This window comes from Anser brachyrhynchus (assembly GCF_964034855.1).
Source record: "Anser brachyrhynchus genome assembly, chromosome: 11".
Classification (NCBI taxonomy): Eukaryota; Metazoa; Chordata; class Aves; order Anseriformes; family Anatidae; genus Anser; species Anser brachyrhynchus.
The window spans coordinates 10,402,692-10,420,291 of record NC_137706.1 but is presented as its reverse complement, the minus strand read 5'-3'; the positions used below and the strand labels follow the sequence as shown (position 1 = coordinate 10,420,291).

The following is a 17,600-nucleotide window of genomic DNA, read 5'->3' as shown; positions in this document are numbered from 1 at the left end:
ACAGAGTGTTAAAAGCGAAGAGGGATGTCAGGCCAAGCCATGCAACGGCAAAGCAGGGACCGGATCCAAGATTCATGGCTCCCTCTCCTCTTTGCTGTCTTCCTCAGACAGGAAGGGAGGTCAGATCTAAAAGGGGTGATTTGAATCTGTTCCAGGTCTTAAACCTGAGAGCCAGTACCCTTTTTGCTGATGCTGACCATGTGTCCCAGCCAGACAGCATCCTCTCCAAGGATTTCTGCCTTCATACTCTTTCTTTTTTCCTGATTCATGGTCAGGCTCTCACAGCCTCTCTTTCCCAGAAGCACATCCCTTGCACCTTTACCTTCGGGGCTTAAAACGCCTCAGACTCAACTTTTAGGAGCCTGAGGGCAGCTGCTGGTATCTGCGAGGGGCAGGCAGCTCAGCAAATCTCCAGGCGATAAGAGACAATGATTTCCAACCTCACACCACCTGGAAGAAAGTGGAACTGAGGATGTTGCAGAGTCACCACCTCAGGATGGGGACACCAAATCCAACTATTTTCGAGCTCTCCAGCAGCCCTCAGCGCCCAGTTTCATCAGTGCAAATCTCTGGGGGTTTTCAGGACGTTCTGTGTCTTCCAAATGATGTGTTTTGTTTTGTGTCCTCGTAGGACAAAGGACTTTTGAACCATCATCAAGGGGGAATAAGCAGAAACTCGTTCCCAGTGCTGGAAATGTTAGACTTGGTCCACCTGTCAAAATGTACACCTCAGCGATACGTAACACGTGCAAAGCCTTCTGCTCCCCCTGGGTCTGCGTATTCAGCGGGGGCTGGAGCCCAGCAGCAGTGTAGCTGCGGAGCTGACCGCAGCCTGGGGAGGCACGCTTCGCCCAGCTGCTGGCATTTCAAAGTTCATTCCAGTTCAGAGAGGCGAGTGGCGCTTTCATGTGTACTGAGTTCTAGTATTCAAGCCCTACCAGCTTGCCTGTTTGCATCCAGAAATGATTAAAGCTGGAACATTTGCTAGGCAAACTTCCTAAGTTTGATAGGGCATTCAATTAGGGAAGAGAAATGGTAGCACGCAGCCGGCTGGTCACTGGGTATGCCTCGCTGAAAGCTCACCGAGAATTTCACAATTGCTTTGCAGAGAGGAAAAGCCAAGATGTGAAGCCTCAAAATAATTTGCTGGAAGTTTGCTGCCTGGTTATTTTCAAAACCCTGTTCTTGCCTTTTGCCGAAGATCAGAATGGGAGCCGGGATGTTACTTGATCTGCACTGTAAGCTTTAGTTTGTAAATAGCAAAATCTCTGTGATCAGAATGGTTTTAGGTACGTGCAAGTCAAAAAATGCCAGATTCTCTGCTGCCCATCTAAGAAATTTGAGCATGGGGATTTAATAGAGCAATAAACCACAGTGCCTTTGTGGGTGAAAACTGTTAGCCCTAGGTTCATTGCAAGACAGAGGAACAAAGGCCACTTTGCTTTCATCAGCCACTTGAGAAGTACAGACCCCCCGCCACACTCACAGGGTGAGAGGCTCTGCTGGTGACGCTTTATTGCCAGTATAAAATGAAAATTGCACACAAAATATAGAAGAGAAAATTCGTATCTCTGCATTTGAGTGCTGTGCTGGGTATGACATCACTGCTAGCCAATCAGCAAGCTCCCTTTGTGTCTGGCTTTCTAATAAAAGCCACTTCATCAGAGTAATTTACAATAATAATTTATTCACCTTCTAGGAACGACACCACCTGATTCTCTTAACAGCCAGAGAGAGCACGCAAAGGTCTCAGGGACTAGGCATTGCAGCTATGCCCTGAGCCAGCACATCCTCAGTGCTGGCATGCGAAGAGTTGCATTCCAGTTGCAGTTAATATGAGTGATTATTTGTATTAATTAATTGCTCCACAGGTGCTCGGCTCTGCAGGCTCCCAGAGCAGGTCCCTGTGGCAGCGGGAAGGGGCTCTGGTAGGAAGCAGCGCTGTGATCATGTCACTGGGCTCAGTGTGAGCCTGGGCAGGGTGCAATGGGTTCCCCTTGCTCTGCGGGGATTTATGGGAGCAAGGTGCTGCTTTGAACGGAAACTGGGAGGAATTTGGCCACTTTCAGTTTGGGGTTTGCCTGAACGAAGGGCACGGAGTGTTGCACTGGAAGCACAGAGAGAGAGTGAGGCATCCAAGTGCTGAGTACAGCTCAGTTGTCTGGTGCTACTCAGGAGGAGATCTGGCCACGCAGGAATGGCATGTGTATGGCCTTGGGCAGCTGGGTCTCTCAGTTCAGCTCAGAAGCCTTCTTTCCAGGCTGATATCCCAAAGCTCCTCTGCGATGCACACGTGGCATCCAGTGTTACACGCAATGCGAAATAGCTCTGTGTGCAGGGTTCGGGGACCCCCGCGCGGAGATGCTGAGGAGTGAGGACAGCCTACGCTAAAAAGAAGAGCAGAGCCTGCAGGAGCGCTCCCTGAGTCACCAAAAAACCTTGCTCAGAGTGAGGTCCTACCGTACTCTGGGGCGGAGGACGAGTATGTGTTCTGCAGCTGTATGTTCCCCTTGCCAGGCTCTGCATGGGCGATGCTGGATTTGGAAGCAGAGCACAAACGTGCTGAACAGACGCCAAAACATAAAGACAACCAAAATAAGAGATCACTTCTGCCCTGAATAATTTGCTTTATTTCACAGGGAGAGAAGGCAGCGGAGCTGGGAACAGCAAGCAGATGCCCTGTGTCAGCGCAAGGAGCACACCAATGTAACTGTCGGCACACTGAAACAGGTAATGGAGATGTCAGCTGGGAATGCAGCTGGGCTGAAAAACAGGAGCTGATAGGTGGGCGAGCGACAGGAGCGTTCTCCCAGCGTGCGGGCAGTAGGGGCAGCAGCCCTCCTTTCTGATTGTGGGGACGGCATTGCTGCCTCTTGGTCACCAGAGTGTCTACACAGCTTTTGATTCTGAAATCAAAAGCCAAAATCCAAATAATTCAACCAGTGGAGTTAATTTGCTCTGTGAATGCTTTTGGAAGTGTATTCAAGTAGGGTTTCTGTTGGGAGCTTCTCCAGGAGTTTACCCTCGCCCCGCGTGCCGCGTTGGTCCTGCAGAGCAGGACAGCTGCACGTGATGAACAACCTGCTCTTCCTATTCCTTAGGGACATGTTCAGCCACCAGCCCGGGCCGCTCGGACGGGGTCTGTTAAGATCGCAGTTGGAGGAGCCGCTTACAGAGGTAGAGCGCTGTTAGCTTGATGGAAGGCTGGGACTGCTGGGTGGGGGCACAAGGAGCCCCAGGCAGCCAAAACGCCCGCAGGGCTGACTATGACTACCCGCCTTGGCTTCCCGAGGAAATCCACCCCAGCTGTGCTCTACGTGGCTGTGTTACCCTCTGTGTGACAGCAGGCCTGAGAGGCCCTAGGTGCCTGCAGTGAGTGGCGTGTGGCCCCTTTCTGAATCCAGCCTTCGTGGAGCCCTGAATTGATTCAGCTCCCCCTGCCTGATGCGTTTGCTCGGCTCTGCTTGGTCCCCGTGTCAGCAAGGCGCTCAGTAAGGGCTTTGGATTTCTCCAAGCAAGGATGGGGCAAAGAGGCAGGCCTGTTGTCTTCCCCAGTGCCGTCTGTTCCATGCTCACGTTACTCCGGTAGGTTCTGGTTATGTTCTTGGGGCTCAGATCCCAAATTAGTTGAAGGCCCCATGGACATGAGCTATTCCAGTGCCTCACATCTAGCTGGGGACAGAGAAGGGCTGCGGCGTTGCACCCAGCCTGTGTCTGCAGGACCCCTTTAAGTGTTGTTTATTGATTTACTTTGCAACTACATCCTTGGCCTCGTCTGAGTGCAATCAAAGGTGACAGAACTCCAGAGCAGAAGAGTTTATAACCCGTGTTCTAAGAATTGCTTGTCATATCTGAAGGGAAAATGGAAGGGTAACATAAACACACACAAAGCTTGAGGATAATGGCTATTGCTGTGCAGAGACAGCAGCCTCAGAGTCCGGAATGATCTGATGAAGTCTTGTAATGGGAATTTGGACAAAGCTGTGTTTTGCAGCCCTGATTCTCTTTGTAAATGAAGCTTCGTAGAAAAATCTCACAATTGCCGGGGCTGCTTGGAGAGACCAGGCTTTGTTGTCCTGGCTGTACCTCTGTACTTCTTGGAGCCTGGCTTCCAGACAACCTCTGCTACTCAGCCCCTGGAACCAGCTCACCGCAGAGTACCTGTCAGTCAGGGAGGGATGTTTTCTGAGGATTTAACATTTACTGGCTTCAAGTGTTGGGAGAGAGGCAATCACTTTTTGGCATAGTTCATTTATGAATTGAGGCTGCACAACATCTTGCCTCCCTCAGGTTTGTGCACCTTAGAAGCAGTTTGCCTTTGCCGCGCACATGCAGGCAGAAACAGAATAACGTCCAGACCGTTTATCTAAGTGGTTCAGTGCCTCACTTGCTCTTCCCCATTGACTTGGTCAGGCCTTTCCAGGCTGTAAGACATCTGACTCTTCGTTGTCCTCAGATTAGACAGCAGCAAAGTTGCTTCCACCTGGTTTAAGTGCCAGAATAGGTCCTCTTCATATAGCCCCACTGGTACGTTCCCAGTGCCCCATTCCCTTCCCTCTGCCTGGGGCTTGCTGTTCATGCTAAGAGTCTCTACGTGGCTAGAAATGGATCCTCTTTTTTCAGAGTCTCTTTGCATTATTGAGCTCTTAGGGCAGCTGCCTAAAACCTGCAAAGACCCCCACCTCCCTCTGTAAATTGTGTGAGTCCCTTCATGACAAATTGGAGGCTGTTGCCAATGACGAGTTAACCTGGACGTTCCCTGCATGCTGTCTCTGCTTTCCAGCCAGCAGTCTCAGGTAAATGGGCAATTTCAACATACAGTGTCGTGCCAGCTGGCTGTGATCCGGGGTCAAGTGTGACTTCAGGATCCCGCTGCTCCTGCCCCTGCACATCACAACCATTATCCCTATCTTCCAGCATCTGGGCAGCAGCTGAGGAATGCTGGACATGCTCGGTTTCCCGGCACAACTCCCTGCCAGCTACAGCTGTGTGGTTGTCTTTTCCACCCCATGGCCGCCAACAATGTTTTTCTCTCTCTCTTTGGATTTGGAAGTGAGCTTGTAGCTGTGTCTGGGGGAACTTGAAGAGCTCAAACAAGAATATGGACTCTTACCACTGCCAGGTTTGGTCTCTGCAGCTGCAAGAGCTGGTCTATGTCTGCACTCAGGGGCAGGGAAACTGAGGCAGAAATTCACCCTTGGGGAACCAGGACCCAGCAGCTTCTCGAGCCCTTTCCATGTTTCTTAGTATAGCACGTTTACCTGCAGGGGACAGCCTAGCTGGTGGGGCTGTGTTTATTCCCCCCTGCCCACAGGGCGGGGTTCCCCCGCAGCGATGTCTGTAAGGCTGTGCCTGTCCTGCTCAACAGTCTTCAGGTACTGCTGGCTGCTTCACCTGCTCCATCACTCACTGTTCACCCAGCCTCCCTCTTTTCCTCTTCTGTGTTCCCTCTCTGGGTGACCTTATTTACAAGTTTTGCATATGTAATCTCCTGCTGATGACTCACAGAGTGATTGCCTTGCTCCCTGCCTGTCCTGTGCTGTCCAAATTAATTCAGTCTGTCTTTCTGACAGCGCTTCGTGGATATCCACCTACTGGCTTCAGCTCAACACAGTTGAAGTGGAGCTTTTAATCTTCTCTTGCTTGCTCTTCCCTCCTACCTTTCCTGATGTCTCTGATCTTTCTTACCATCCTCCCAGCACCTGGCTCCTCTTTAACATGACCCCTCTCTAAATACCCATACCCTGACCAGTGAACTAGCCAGTTCTTCCTGAAGGGTATCTCCAAGATCCAGCTCCTCCTCCCTGTCTGCCTGGCTGGAATCCTTCTGGGTTCCCAGCTTCTCTGAGCGATCAGATTGCTGTCGAGCTTCTCAGTTCCGTGTGGAGTACCACAGACCCTTATCGTTGGGGTTTTCACTGGGAACCTCTGGCAGTGCAATGTTAAAAGGTCCTGCAGGACACGTCTCACCAGCCCCTTATTCATCTCCTTCACCCAAACTGCGAAGTGCTTGTGTCTTCCACAGACGGCCTCGTCCAGCCCTGCTCCATCGAGCCATCTCATCAAAATTTTCCACTATGGAGATAGAGCCCTGCCTGTCTGCTAGCCGTGCCAGTTCCAACATGCAGCTGCATGTTCCTCCCGTGTCACTCCCTCTGCGGGGGAGTAGCAACCTGTAAACACTCACAGAGCCTTTTCTCCATCCTCCAGATCCCTCCTAAAAACTCTGCTGTGCTCCATCGCCTACCAGCCCCAACATACCTGATGTCTGCTACTGCTACCCAGCATCTGCCTTCACGACAGTTTAGCTCGTTAGCCTGTGCATGGTATTTTTGTTGCATTTAAGTGTGTCCTTGGGATGTACGGACACTTCTGAGCGTGGAACTGCCCCTCTGCGGCATTCTTGCAGCGTGCTCAGCAAGATGAGATCGTGACTTAATGCTGCACCTGTGATACAGCCCATAGTGAGGGGGCAAAGAGCTCTTATTTGGGAGGCTAAATTACTAAGTCTGGTCATTTTAGTTTCTGGGAGCAGCGAACGTGAGATTAGTTTTAGTGCATGCAAATCTTGTGTGTAAGCTTCCATTTCCCAAGCGCATTGCAGTTGTGTTGCCTCTGTCAAATGTAGCAACTTTGGCTCTCCTCCCACAGATTATCTGGGCATGTAAATGACCTAAGACAGATACACTGTCATTTTCTCATGCTGTGTTTTTACTTACACCCCCCTGTGGTACATGACAATGAAATTACCCTTCTTGTTCCTTTCCCACAGACAGTCTTCCAGGCTTGTCAGTCAGCACATCACGTGCACAGTCCTTCATCAATTGCATTTGGGACCTAGGGGGTGATTTGGGACAGGTCTGTTGTGCTGTAATTTGCCTCTGTTTGCCTTTAGGAGAAGGATTCTGGTTTCCATGCTGTTTCCTCTGGGCCCTGCATGGCTCTTCGATCGCCATTTGACTCTGTAGGCCTTCAGAATTACGGTTACCTTGTATGGTTTGCCCATCATCTTGGTGAGATTGTTTCCTGACAAACTCCCAGCTCACGATTACCAGGTAGCTCAGAGACTCTCTGTTCTTGTCACGTATTCTCTGTTTCTCACCTGTACTTAAGCACTACTTGGGTCTGAAACACTTCTCAGCTTCTCTGTCACTGTCATCCAGCCTTCAATATTTTCACTTTAATATAAGAAAGATTTCAATATAGGATCCTCTTCTCTCTCATTTTTGTCCCCACTGACCCTTCCACACGACGTTCAGCCAGACCAACCCCAGCAGTAACTCAGCAGAAAGCCTGCAAGCTGCTGCTGCGCTCACCAGCACTTGTTAACAAGGCTGCTGTCTTGAAAACACAAACAACAGAGCTCTGATATGCCAGCAGGGTCTATGTCAAATAAAACCCTTATGCTTTCTCATATTCCTCCCCCAAAGACTTTATATATAACGTGTACGCTCTTGGGGCTGAGTTTGAGCCAGTCGAGCCAGGATTAGAATTGCTTCCAGGCAGGAAGCTTTTTAATCAAATGTTTCTCCTCTTACTGCTTATTATGCAGTGTGTACTTCTGACACCAGGGGAAACAGTAGCAGGATATCAGAGTCGGCTGCCAGCTGTAAGCCAACCAGCGTGTTCTTCCCGGCGTTCTTCCCCAACACTGGGCCGCTCCCTGCTCCCCAGCAAAGTCAGCAGGATGTGGAGCTGCTCCAGAAATCCCAGCTATAGGAGAACCACGCATCGGGCTTGTGGTGCGGTTAATGAGTAGTTATGGATAGCAGTTACTGAGCATGTCAGCGCTTCATACGTGCGTTAGTTCAGCCTCGAGGATGGCTTTTGGAAAAAAGACGAGCAAGGAGGAAGACAGTGCAGTGGTGGTGGGTTTCAGCCCTTGGGCAGCGGATGACTTCTGTAGAGACAGACATTTTTTTGGTGGGCTCAGCTCCACTGGGCAGGGCACTGCATCTGGATCAGGCAACTTCTGAGAGACCTGAAAGCTCTGAGCATCTAAGCACACGCTTGCTGAGAGGGAAGGGAGAACAGCCAAGGACTGAGGGTTCGATGTACCCTAACCTGCAGAGGATGGTAAGCTGTGAAAAAAAAGCTTCTGACCACAGAACAGAGCTGTCTGCCTGCTGCAGAGGAGTGACCGTTCAGGCTTATTTTCCCACCTGGGTGTTCTGGAGCTTGGATTTCCACCTGCCTTCCCCATGGCCCGCACTGGCAGAGAGGGAAAAGCACAAAAGCCCTGAGGGAGCTTGCTCTAAAAGCAGTAGCCAAAGTCGTCTATTTTTTTCTTTTCCATCAGACTGAGCCCTCCAGCCAGTCATGTTGGGGTGTAAAAGGATCAATTACCTGTGCTTCGACTTTGGAAGCAGTGTCCAGTGGAGGTCTTTAATAACTCGCAGGTCTTTGCAAGGAGCTCCTGCACTCTCTTCATCCCAGGTCTGGCAGGTGGATCAAAGCCAGTTCTGGCTGCAGATCCCCCCTGCGTGCTGAAGGAATGAAGCACAAGCTCATCGTGCTTTTAACTTGGTGTTCTGCCTCCATGTTCACAAAGGAAACAATTTCCATTTTCTGTAGTATTTTTTCTATTTTGTAATATCAGTAGTGACCTCCTGGTCAGACATTTCAGGAAATTTAATGACCAGCTGTGAGAAGGGACTTAGGCTTCAGCCTATATCTTCCGTTCTTGCAAGAGCTGCCCATCTCATTACTGGCATGTACAGCAGCCTGCTGTTACCTGGGGGTTAGCAAGGTAAAGTTTTCCTAGATCCTTCTTCTCCTGCCTGAATTCTGGGCAAACAGGGCTCACGAGTCCCTATTTATACAAGCATAAAATGTCATTATTCTGTCCAATTATAATCCCAAACTTAAAAATTAATTGAGGCAGGTATTAAATTAAGCGGGTTTTGCTTGAGTAAATATTTTCCATTGTGGAGCCTAATCTGTTCACTTAATAATCTAATGCAATTTTATTAAATTTTTTTTTGGTTTGCAAAAAAAATAATAATGTCTGTTCCATTAGGAAATGTCACTGGCTTAAGAGGATTTTACTCCCATTTTATGGTTTGGCTCAAAGAAAATTTATTCTTGCAATAGGTTTAATAATTCTTAGCTAACGTTGCCTTCCCAGCCGCCATTGGACTGTAATAAAAAATAAAAAAAACCACACCTTTGGCTTTTGTTAGACTTGCACATTCTTGGCTGCCAATAATGATTAATCTTTCCCCCTACAAGATCATCTTATTACTCGGGTTTGAGTTAGGAGCTGCCATTCCCTCCGGAGCTTGGTAAGGGCTTTCTCCCGGAGCAGCTCTGATGCAGCGCAGGTGTGACCTGCAGTGCCTTTCCCTGCAGTCTGTCTTTGCCCCTTAATTGCTGCTCTGTGCCACTCTGCTTTCTGAGCTCCTCTGCACGGGAACGCTGTGCGGGGATGACGGAGAATTAATTACAAGAGGAATTCCTGAATGCTTCCATGCGAGGAAGGGCCCTCAGAGAGCCCGGCTGCCCAGCGGGAGGAACGTCTGCAGCATGCTGGGTGAGCAGGTGAGGGATGTGCAGGGCAGGCTCCGGCTCCTGTCCCGCGTTGCAGGGGGCTCTGATCCCCACCCGAATAAAGAGCAAATAGTGGCAGCGAGCTGAGCCTCTGAGCTGTGGTTAGAAGCCCTTTGCTGCTCTGTGCCAGTCCCCTCTCTGTGCAGAGGCCGAGAGGGGAATGCCCAAGCTCCAGAGGTGCCAGAGGGGGCTAAAAGGATAGGGCTGGGCTAGGTAGCTCTCTGCGACAGCGTTACAGCAGCTGGTTTTGGGGCATCGCCAAACATATGGGACTGGAGCTTCGTGCTGAGAAAGTTTGTGTTTTAATTCATGGCCATCTTGGCAGTGTGTTCATGATTCGTAGCAATAAAAGCCCTGGGAACAGGAAGGGAAGAGATGCTTAACCGATGTCAGGGAGACCTTTGCCATCAACAGGACTCGCATGCTTTCTGATGGGCTTGTCACACCAGCCTAAGTGAATTTGCGGTACACGAACTTGCTGTACTCTCTCTCCGCCTTTGCCTGAGGGATCTTTTGGGCAAGTTGATTGCACCAGGGATTTTACGTAAAGGAATGTCTTCCCACTTCCCGTGCTCTGAAAGACCGCTAACTCTAGGGCAGAACCTGGCAGCTGATCGTACGAAAAGAAGTGATCATCAGCGCCAACAATTAAAATTGAAGTGGAAAATGCGTGAGGTGTTTGGGCTAGCATCTGGAGTTCCTTTTAGAAAGCTCTTGCAAGCAAACACGAATGTTCAGGGCTGTTTTACATCCATCAGAGCCCTGCTGCATACCAAAAAAAAGATTTGTTTGTGACAATGGTTGTCAGCAGTAAGAGCTGCAGAACTGGTGCTAACACAGCCTCACTCCAAGCACAAAGACAAACTGTGTTCAGCATCATTTCAGGAAACAAGGTCTTCATCGGGCTGGCCCAAGCAGGTTTTATGAGCCTCCCTCACATAACAAACCCATGTGGGTGCAAGGGGGGAGCATAAGTACTTTTCAGAGAGTTGCTTCACTTCACAGTTTCTGAAGGCTTATGTTAAATCATAGCCTGAACACTCAAAACTAGCAGCTCGATGGCTTTGCCTCTCATCTCGTAGTGAAATGATGGGTGCTGAGGTGAGAAGGCACCGCTGGGAGAGACCTGGGTAGGCACCGGTGTACATGGAAGGAAACAGAAAGACTCTAGCTTGGATTAGCAGTGTCTGCCTGCCTCCAAAGTGGGTTTCTCAAGGCTGAGAGCACTGGGGTATCCCTACAGGCTGAGGCTTCTCTGGAAGGCCTTGAATCTGAAGGTGCTTTGTCACTGGAACTGCGCCATGTGTGGGCTAAGCAAAGCTATTTGCAAAACTAGTCAAATGCAGGTCATTCCAGCTGGGTAAAACACCCAGCACTTGTGGGAATAGATCTTCAGTCATTTCTGACTTCCTGAAAACAGATTTTTTTCAATTTTTTTTTTCCTGAAGCACTGTTTTGTTCAGACATTTTGCTGTATGACATTTTTTAACTGCAAAATCTTCTGGAACCAAGACTAAAAAAACCCAAAATGATCTGTTGGGTTGGGCAGTCTTGTGGTTGATCATGAAAAAGGGTTTTGGATATAAATTTTTTTGCTTTGGCAAAAGAACCTGACAATATCTTTAGTTATGGATCGTCCCGAGAGTATTTTTTCCCTGTTTCTTTGTTGTTGTTCAGTCTTTGAGGAGCCCTCCAGATCCCTCCGACATTCCTGCCAGCTGAGATGGTGGGGATTCGTCACGCAGAGGGGGACACACCTGGGCCCAGCAAGACCGACTGGGTGCAGAATGAGGGCAGGACTGGCTCTGACAGCAGATTCCTGGTGACACAGTTGAGAGTAGATGCGGATGGACATCGTTTACCCCCTGCTTATGTGAGCAAAGAGATTTCCGTGCCTCTCTCTGCCTGGCCTTCAGCACCAAATGGGTGAGTGTGCCCACTCTTTTTGCCTTGTTAATCATCGCACCTGTATTCCTTTCCAACTACTGGGTCAGCGTTGCCATATCATGTGTACGGAATACATTTTCACGTCCTTGCTGTTTCAGCTAGCTGCCCATCCCCACATACATGTACCCCCCCCCCCCCGATGCTATTTCTGGCCTCGGAGCACTTATCACCTTCCTTGAGAGATGCCCATATTTTCTCACGTCCTTTTCAGCTGTTCAAGTAATGTAACAAACACTTTCTTCCGTGCAAGGGTCTGCAAGTGCGAGACACGTTGTGAGGGCACTGGGAAAGGCTGGTTGACTTTTAACCCTCCCGTCTCTTCCACCAAAGCCTTTCTTGTCCTGGATTCAGCCCCCAGATGGGCTTGGGCAGTCGCGTGGCTTCCCCGTGGTTGTCCTGGGATCGCAAGCAGGCTGCGCTGCGCTGACGCATTGCTGTTCACAGACACTTTGAAGGGGCTCCATGGACAGGAAGCAGGGCAGATTAGAGGCACACTGAGGCTTTTATTTTATGCCAGGGCTTGAAAATGTTCTTGTTGGTATTTCTGAGGCCCGGTTTTCAACCACTCTTTATACATGTATATAATACAGCAGGAGGCCAGCTTCCCTGACTCCTGTGAGCCACACAATGAGTTTCCATGGGATGAGAGTCACAAGACACTTCACATGCCTCCGAGAGCCAAGGGGCTCCAGGGGAGGTGCAGGACCGGCTCTTTCAGGTCTGCTTCCCTCAGCAGCTGGAGGCAGCTCGCCCAGCAGCCCCTGACCAGCCTCGCGCCCCACACACTGCTCTGCAGCCTGAGGCTGGCTCTTCCTGGGGCGTGCAGCTCTTCCAGCTGACACAGCCACCCTGCTTCATGCCCTAGGGCCACGCCAGCTCCCTCCAGTGAGCTCAGGGAGGCAGTGTGTGCGCACAGAGGTCCTGGCAGGCTGGGGGAGTGGGTGGCGCAGGGATTTTGCTGCCTCTTCTTTCCCTCATATGTTTGCACCCATTCCAGACATGCGTCAGCTCCACTCCCACAGGAGCACTGGGAAGAACATGCTCCAGCTGCTGTTCCTCCATGGTTTCTCCCCAGCAATGTAAACAGTTTACAGGGGACTTTGTAAACAGCAGATTTGTTTAGGATATTGTCTGCATTCCCGCCCCAGCCTTCCCTTGTTTTGCAGCATGGGGGGAATGCTGAGCTGCTGGCTTGCTGGCTGGAGGTCCACAGCTTGCATCATCAGAGGGGGAAGGTGGTGGTGACCGAGGGGAAGGCGTTGTGTACACTCCTGCAGTCTCTGTGAGCCTGGTGGATTTGGGGGATCACACCAGGGTTGCACGCACATGTTTCTGCATCCAGCAGAGGAAAGCTGGCATGGGATGCGGCTGCTGCTGAGCCTTTTGCAGGACACAGTTGCATGAGAGAACAGAGTGTATGTGAACAGACCTTGCTTATGCAGTGCCCAGGGCACAGGGAGATAGATGAGAAATCTTCCAAGATAGGATCTTCATTTCAGGAAAGCTCTGCCTATTTGAGGAGTCTCAGAAACTTGCTGACTCCCTGGGGAAGCTGATTTTCTACCCAGGGAAATAAAGCTGTTAAATCAACTTGGCCTTCATCTTGTGGGATTAACATCTGAAGATGTCTGCTCTCCTTTCACAGCTGTCCGCACAAGGATTCGGCTTGTGCTCATCAGTAGATCAGCTTCTCTCTGCTGCCCCTTGACCTTAGTAAAGAAGCAGAGAAGGGAGAGAGCAATCTACCTGAGCTTCTGCATCTGCCACAGGAGCTTTGACAAACTTGAGCTGTATTACTCACAGGTAACCATTAAACCTAAGATGCACACACTGAACATAAACAGTTGCAGAGGTGAATGAGGGAAGCTTCAGATAGAGATTGACGTGCCAAGAAAAGGGTCTAGGGCTGGGGTAAGAAGAAAACGTATTTAGAAGCAGTCAGTGGCAGTTGGGTCAGTGAGAGATAACCCCCAAGCCCCCGGGTTTCTGTTGGGTGAGTCCAGCCTTCCTTCTGCTGGTAAAACATCGCTTCTGCAACGTGGCTGTGAGAGGTGGGTACCAAACAGGAGAGTGTATGAGAGGCTGACTTTCAGGAGGCATCTGAGGACAATCAACGGACCTCATAGAGGAGGGAACATGGCCTGAATGTTACAATACACTTCCTGTCTGTTGTTTTTTGATTTTCTGTTGTTGTGCTTAAACCTGAGCAGTTTAAACTTGTGACAGGCCCTTGAGCTGCTGCCTCAGCCATTCCCCACTGACAGCAGGGTTAGCTGTTGGCCAGCCTGGCTGCCCTGCACCGGGCTGTCAGGAGCTGACAGCTGATCGTTCTGCTGTTTGTTTGCCCCGCTCCCTGCCAACCACAAGTTAGAGTTTTGAATTTAAACATCCTGAATAGAAAGGACGAGATCTCTAAATGGCACCTCCAGTTCGTTGCCAGGGAGGTCTTGCATCCAGAAGACACAAACAGCTCAACAAGGCCAAACCTAGGGAGAAGCAATCAGACCACATTTTCCACAGCATTGGCTTCCCAAGTATATGTCTGCTGGTTGTGGCTCAGAGACTCTCCTCTGTTAGCATGGCCGTGTGAGGGATTGGCTGACCCACTGTGGCCACGTCCTCATGTTCACCATTACTAGGAAGAAAAGGGCAGGCAGTTCTTCCAGCTGACTGCTTCTGCTTCCCTCAGAGGCGTGGATGTATAGTACAGACTCAGCTTGGCCCAGGAACAATCGTGAAGGTTGAATTTTGGTTGTCTCTGGATTTTTTAAATACCATGTTAAAGCCCTATTTTCCTTTGGGGGATGTGGATAGTTGAGTGTTGTCCAGCAGAATCTTGTTGACTTTCTGGTGAGCTTTAACTGTAAATATTTGAACAAAAAAATTTCTTGTCTTAGCCGTAGCAAAATTTAATCCTTCTGTACATAATGAAATCTGGCTTAAGTCACAAGTGAAACTAAGAGCGGTAGTTTCAGGTGATTCCCCAGTGGGTGTCTGTCCGCATCAGCATGCTGCCCATCCTGGGTGGCAGCCTGCTCATCAGGAAGGGCTGGGAGGGCAGCTGGGATGGCTGGGCAGGACAGAGGTGCATTGGCTGAGTTTAGTATGCTCCTGAACAGGAAAGCAGGAGGGCTACGGGTCATGTTGGGTGAAATGAGACAGAAATGAGATGGAGCTGTCAGGAGAGTTGCCAGTTCTCACCTCTTCCCTTACAGAGTCCGTGATGTGCCTGTAGCTTGGGACCAGGCTTGCTATAAACCCCAGTGCTTAAACAGATTGTCAGCCCAGCTTTAGGTGAAATCCCCCTGTGCTCAGCTTGCTCATCTGCTTTACTCCCTCTTCTTCTTCCTTTGATCTCTCACCTTTGTCATGCAGAAGGATGGTGAAGAGGAGGCAAGAAGCTCTCCAGGTACCTCCTTCTTCCCTCCCACCTCCTGTCTGCCTAATTCATTCCTGGAGAACTCTGCTACTGCATGGGATAGGGATGCTGAGCTCCCAGAGGGCAGGCTGAGTCCGAGGGGTGGAAGAGGAGCACAAATTACTGAGGCAATGTGTGCATTACCAAAGCAGAAGTGGGAAGAACAAAAATGTCCGGGGGGCCGTGAGGCAGGTGGGCATGATGAGAACGCTCCCACAGCCCCAAAGGACCACCCAGGACTTGTACGCACTGGGGCTGGGAGGAGGCAGAAAGATTCAGTACTACCAAGCTGACCCAAATGTGCAATGTGATCCTCATAAAAACAAATTCCTTAAATAAGAAGTCTGAGAGGGCTGCGGTTCCGGGGGTGAGTGGAACAACAGGTCAGGAGCGAGGGGCAGAGCCGGCTGCCGGGGCACTGGGTCAGGATCAGGGCACTGGCAGAAGGGCTCTGCAGTTCTGCACAGAAAATAGATTTAAAGCGTTGATGTTTCCAGTGATCAAGGAACTGACAGCTACCTCCTGCAGCCCTCAAGTGCCTTGAAATCCCACCTTCCTTTACGATAAACAGGTGCCTCACTTAGTTAGATAGATGTCTTGAGTGGAAACATCTGGAAGCCCCCAGCCTTCACCCCAAATTCACCCTGCTCAAGACACCCAAGCAGGCAAGACTGTTCCTCTTGTATGCAGACCCTCTGCCAAGGGGGGTGAGCCCAGGATGCTTTTAAGGTTGTGCTCCCGTGCTTTGACCTGGGCTGAACTGTGTATGGGAACCTGTCAGGGAGGGAGGTGTGTGTCTGTGGTCCAGCCATGCCCCACTGCCTGTTTCAGGCTTTGGATTTGGTGTAGGGACCAACTTCTGCTGTGCCTTGTGCTCCTGCCATTCCTTCTGGGGGAGGAAAGCTCTGCTGCGCTGCTTTTGGCCCCTTAAAGCAGCAGAGTGCCCTTAGCAGCAAGGCTCAGGCCTTAGAATAAAGCTCTGCATGAATGTCTTCAGGCTTCTGGGCACGTGCTCTGCCTCCCCATGGGCTGGATGGGCTCAGCCGATCTTATGGCTGCCTTCTGGGGACGGGAGGGCAGCAGGCTCTGTGGTACTTTTATGTTGCTGCCTGAGCTCAGCAGTATCACAGACCCCGCACTGACTGCAGTGCAGCTTTTGCTGAGGGCTGTGCCAGAACACCCCTAGAAACTGGCGTGAAGGGGAAGGATGCGCAGCCCCGCTCCTGGCATTTGGAGTGGCCTTTTTACAAATGGATACGGGGAGGAGGCAGGTGAAAGAGGATGGCAGCACCTTTGGGGATCCAGGTGCCTGCCACCACAATCGCGGTGCTGCAGCGGCAGAAGGTTCCCGGCTCTAGAACCGCACGTAGGGCAGGCAAAGTTTGCAGGGTCAGGCCAAGTAGGTCCTGCCTTTGCAGGTAGGGCCCTGTGGGTTTCGTTTCCAGGCCCCGTGACTTTGGCAAGATGAGAGGTTGTGAAGGTAGGGCTGAGAGCGTGCTTGCAAGATGGCAAGTGCTATCAAATTAAGCAGGGAAGATGATTGCTAATAAACTGGGCGTGATGATACTTGGCAGGGGTGGGAAGGGCTGATGAATGTTTGCAGAGCCACTCGAAGACCTGCAAGCACCTGGAGCGCTGTAACCTGCAGGAGCGTTTCCAGGGCCGGGCGCGCGAGGGCCTGGGGAGCGCGTTGCGTGTGTGCAGGCGGGGGCCCCGGCAAGCTGTAACAATTCCCATTTAGGTTTGACCTTTTGCTGGATATTAAAGCCTGGCTGTGGCTCAGTGAGATGAACACTGCTGCAAACCCAATTCCTCAAGATGAAATATCTCTCCAGTGGGTAATTCCAGCCTCATTTGAGGGTTGTTGTATTATTTTTTTTTCTTTCCCACTGAATCATTTATTCCTGGTGTCAGGAAGGTGCAGAATGACTTTCCCCACTGGCTTTCAGAGCCTCATTGATTCAACTCCCACTCCTGCAAATCTGCTATACCAGCAGCCCTTGGCCTCTCTGATTTTCCCAGGAGGGGAATGGAGAAACGGAGGGTCTCAGGACGGGGGGAGCTCTGCAAGTGAGCCCATTCACAGCCTGGGCAAGATGTGATCATGTTTTAAGCTCTGTAGTCCAGAATCTATGTCTTGATTTGCACGTTTGTCGCCTTAAGTGCCTTCTCAGCACTCAGCTGTCGGCATGGGGAAGGGGGAAATATGGCCCCTTAGAACTGCGGGTGAAAGCAGGTTTTGTGCTGGAAGGATCGGGGGGGACAAGGCTTGGGTCACCCCAAACACCTTCAGACACTGACACGGGTCACAAAAGGCAGCGCAGGCCCTTGCCTGGCCGAGCAGTCCTCAGGAAGACAAGGGACAGGATTCATTGCAGCAGCTCCCCCGGAGCAGGGAGGTAATGACAGATCAATGGTAGATGGAGGAGCGGTGAGCAGGAGCATCTGCTGCAGCCGGCGTGTGTGCAGCGCCTGTGGGAATGCCTGAGACTGCACAGAGCACCAGAGACCTTTGGCCCTCCCTCCTTTCTGGTTCACTGTTGCAGCTTAACTCCTTTGCTCATGGTGGGTAGGAATCTGGTCCGTCCCCTTCGGCAAAGGAAAGCAATCTACTCCCCAAAATGTGTCCTGAACAAATCCAATCACTGGTGTGTCTGCCAGGCAGCAGTGAGCGAGCCCAGGCCTC

The 17,600-nt window shown here is 50.7% G+C and overlaps 1 protein-coding gene across 5 annotated transcripts in view; it reads left to right on the top strand.

The window, feature by feature from the left end:
* LOC308200867 (uncharacterized protein) overlaps positions 1-17,600 on the top strand; it is a 104,802-nt gene that overhangs the window by 15,284 nt on the left and 71,918 nt on the right. For 4 of the 5 annotated variants that reach the window (XR_013955882.1, XR_013955883.1, XR_013955884.1 and 1 more), the window contains exons 3-5: positions 2,640-2,730; positions 11,227-11,475; positions 13,142-13,299. The gene's annotated coding sequence lies outside the window, so the exon portion shown is untranslated. Of the gene's footprint in view, positions 1-1,108; positions 1,239-2,639; positions 2,731-11,226; positions 11,476-13,141; positions 13,300-17,600 lie in introns of all 5 variants that reach the window. The other variant, XM_080607310.1, reaches the window with a different exon arrangement.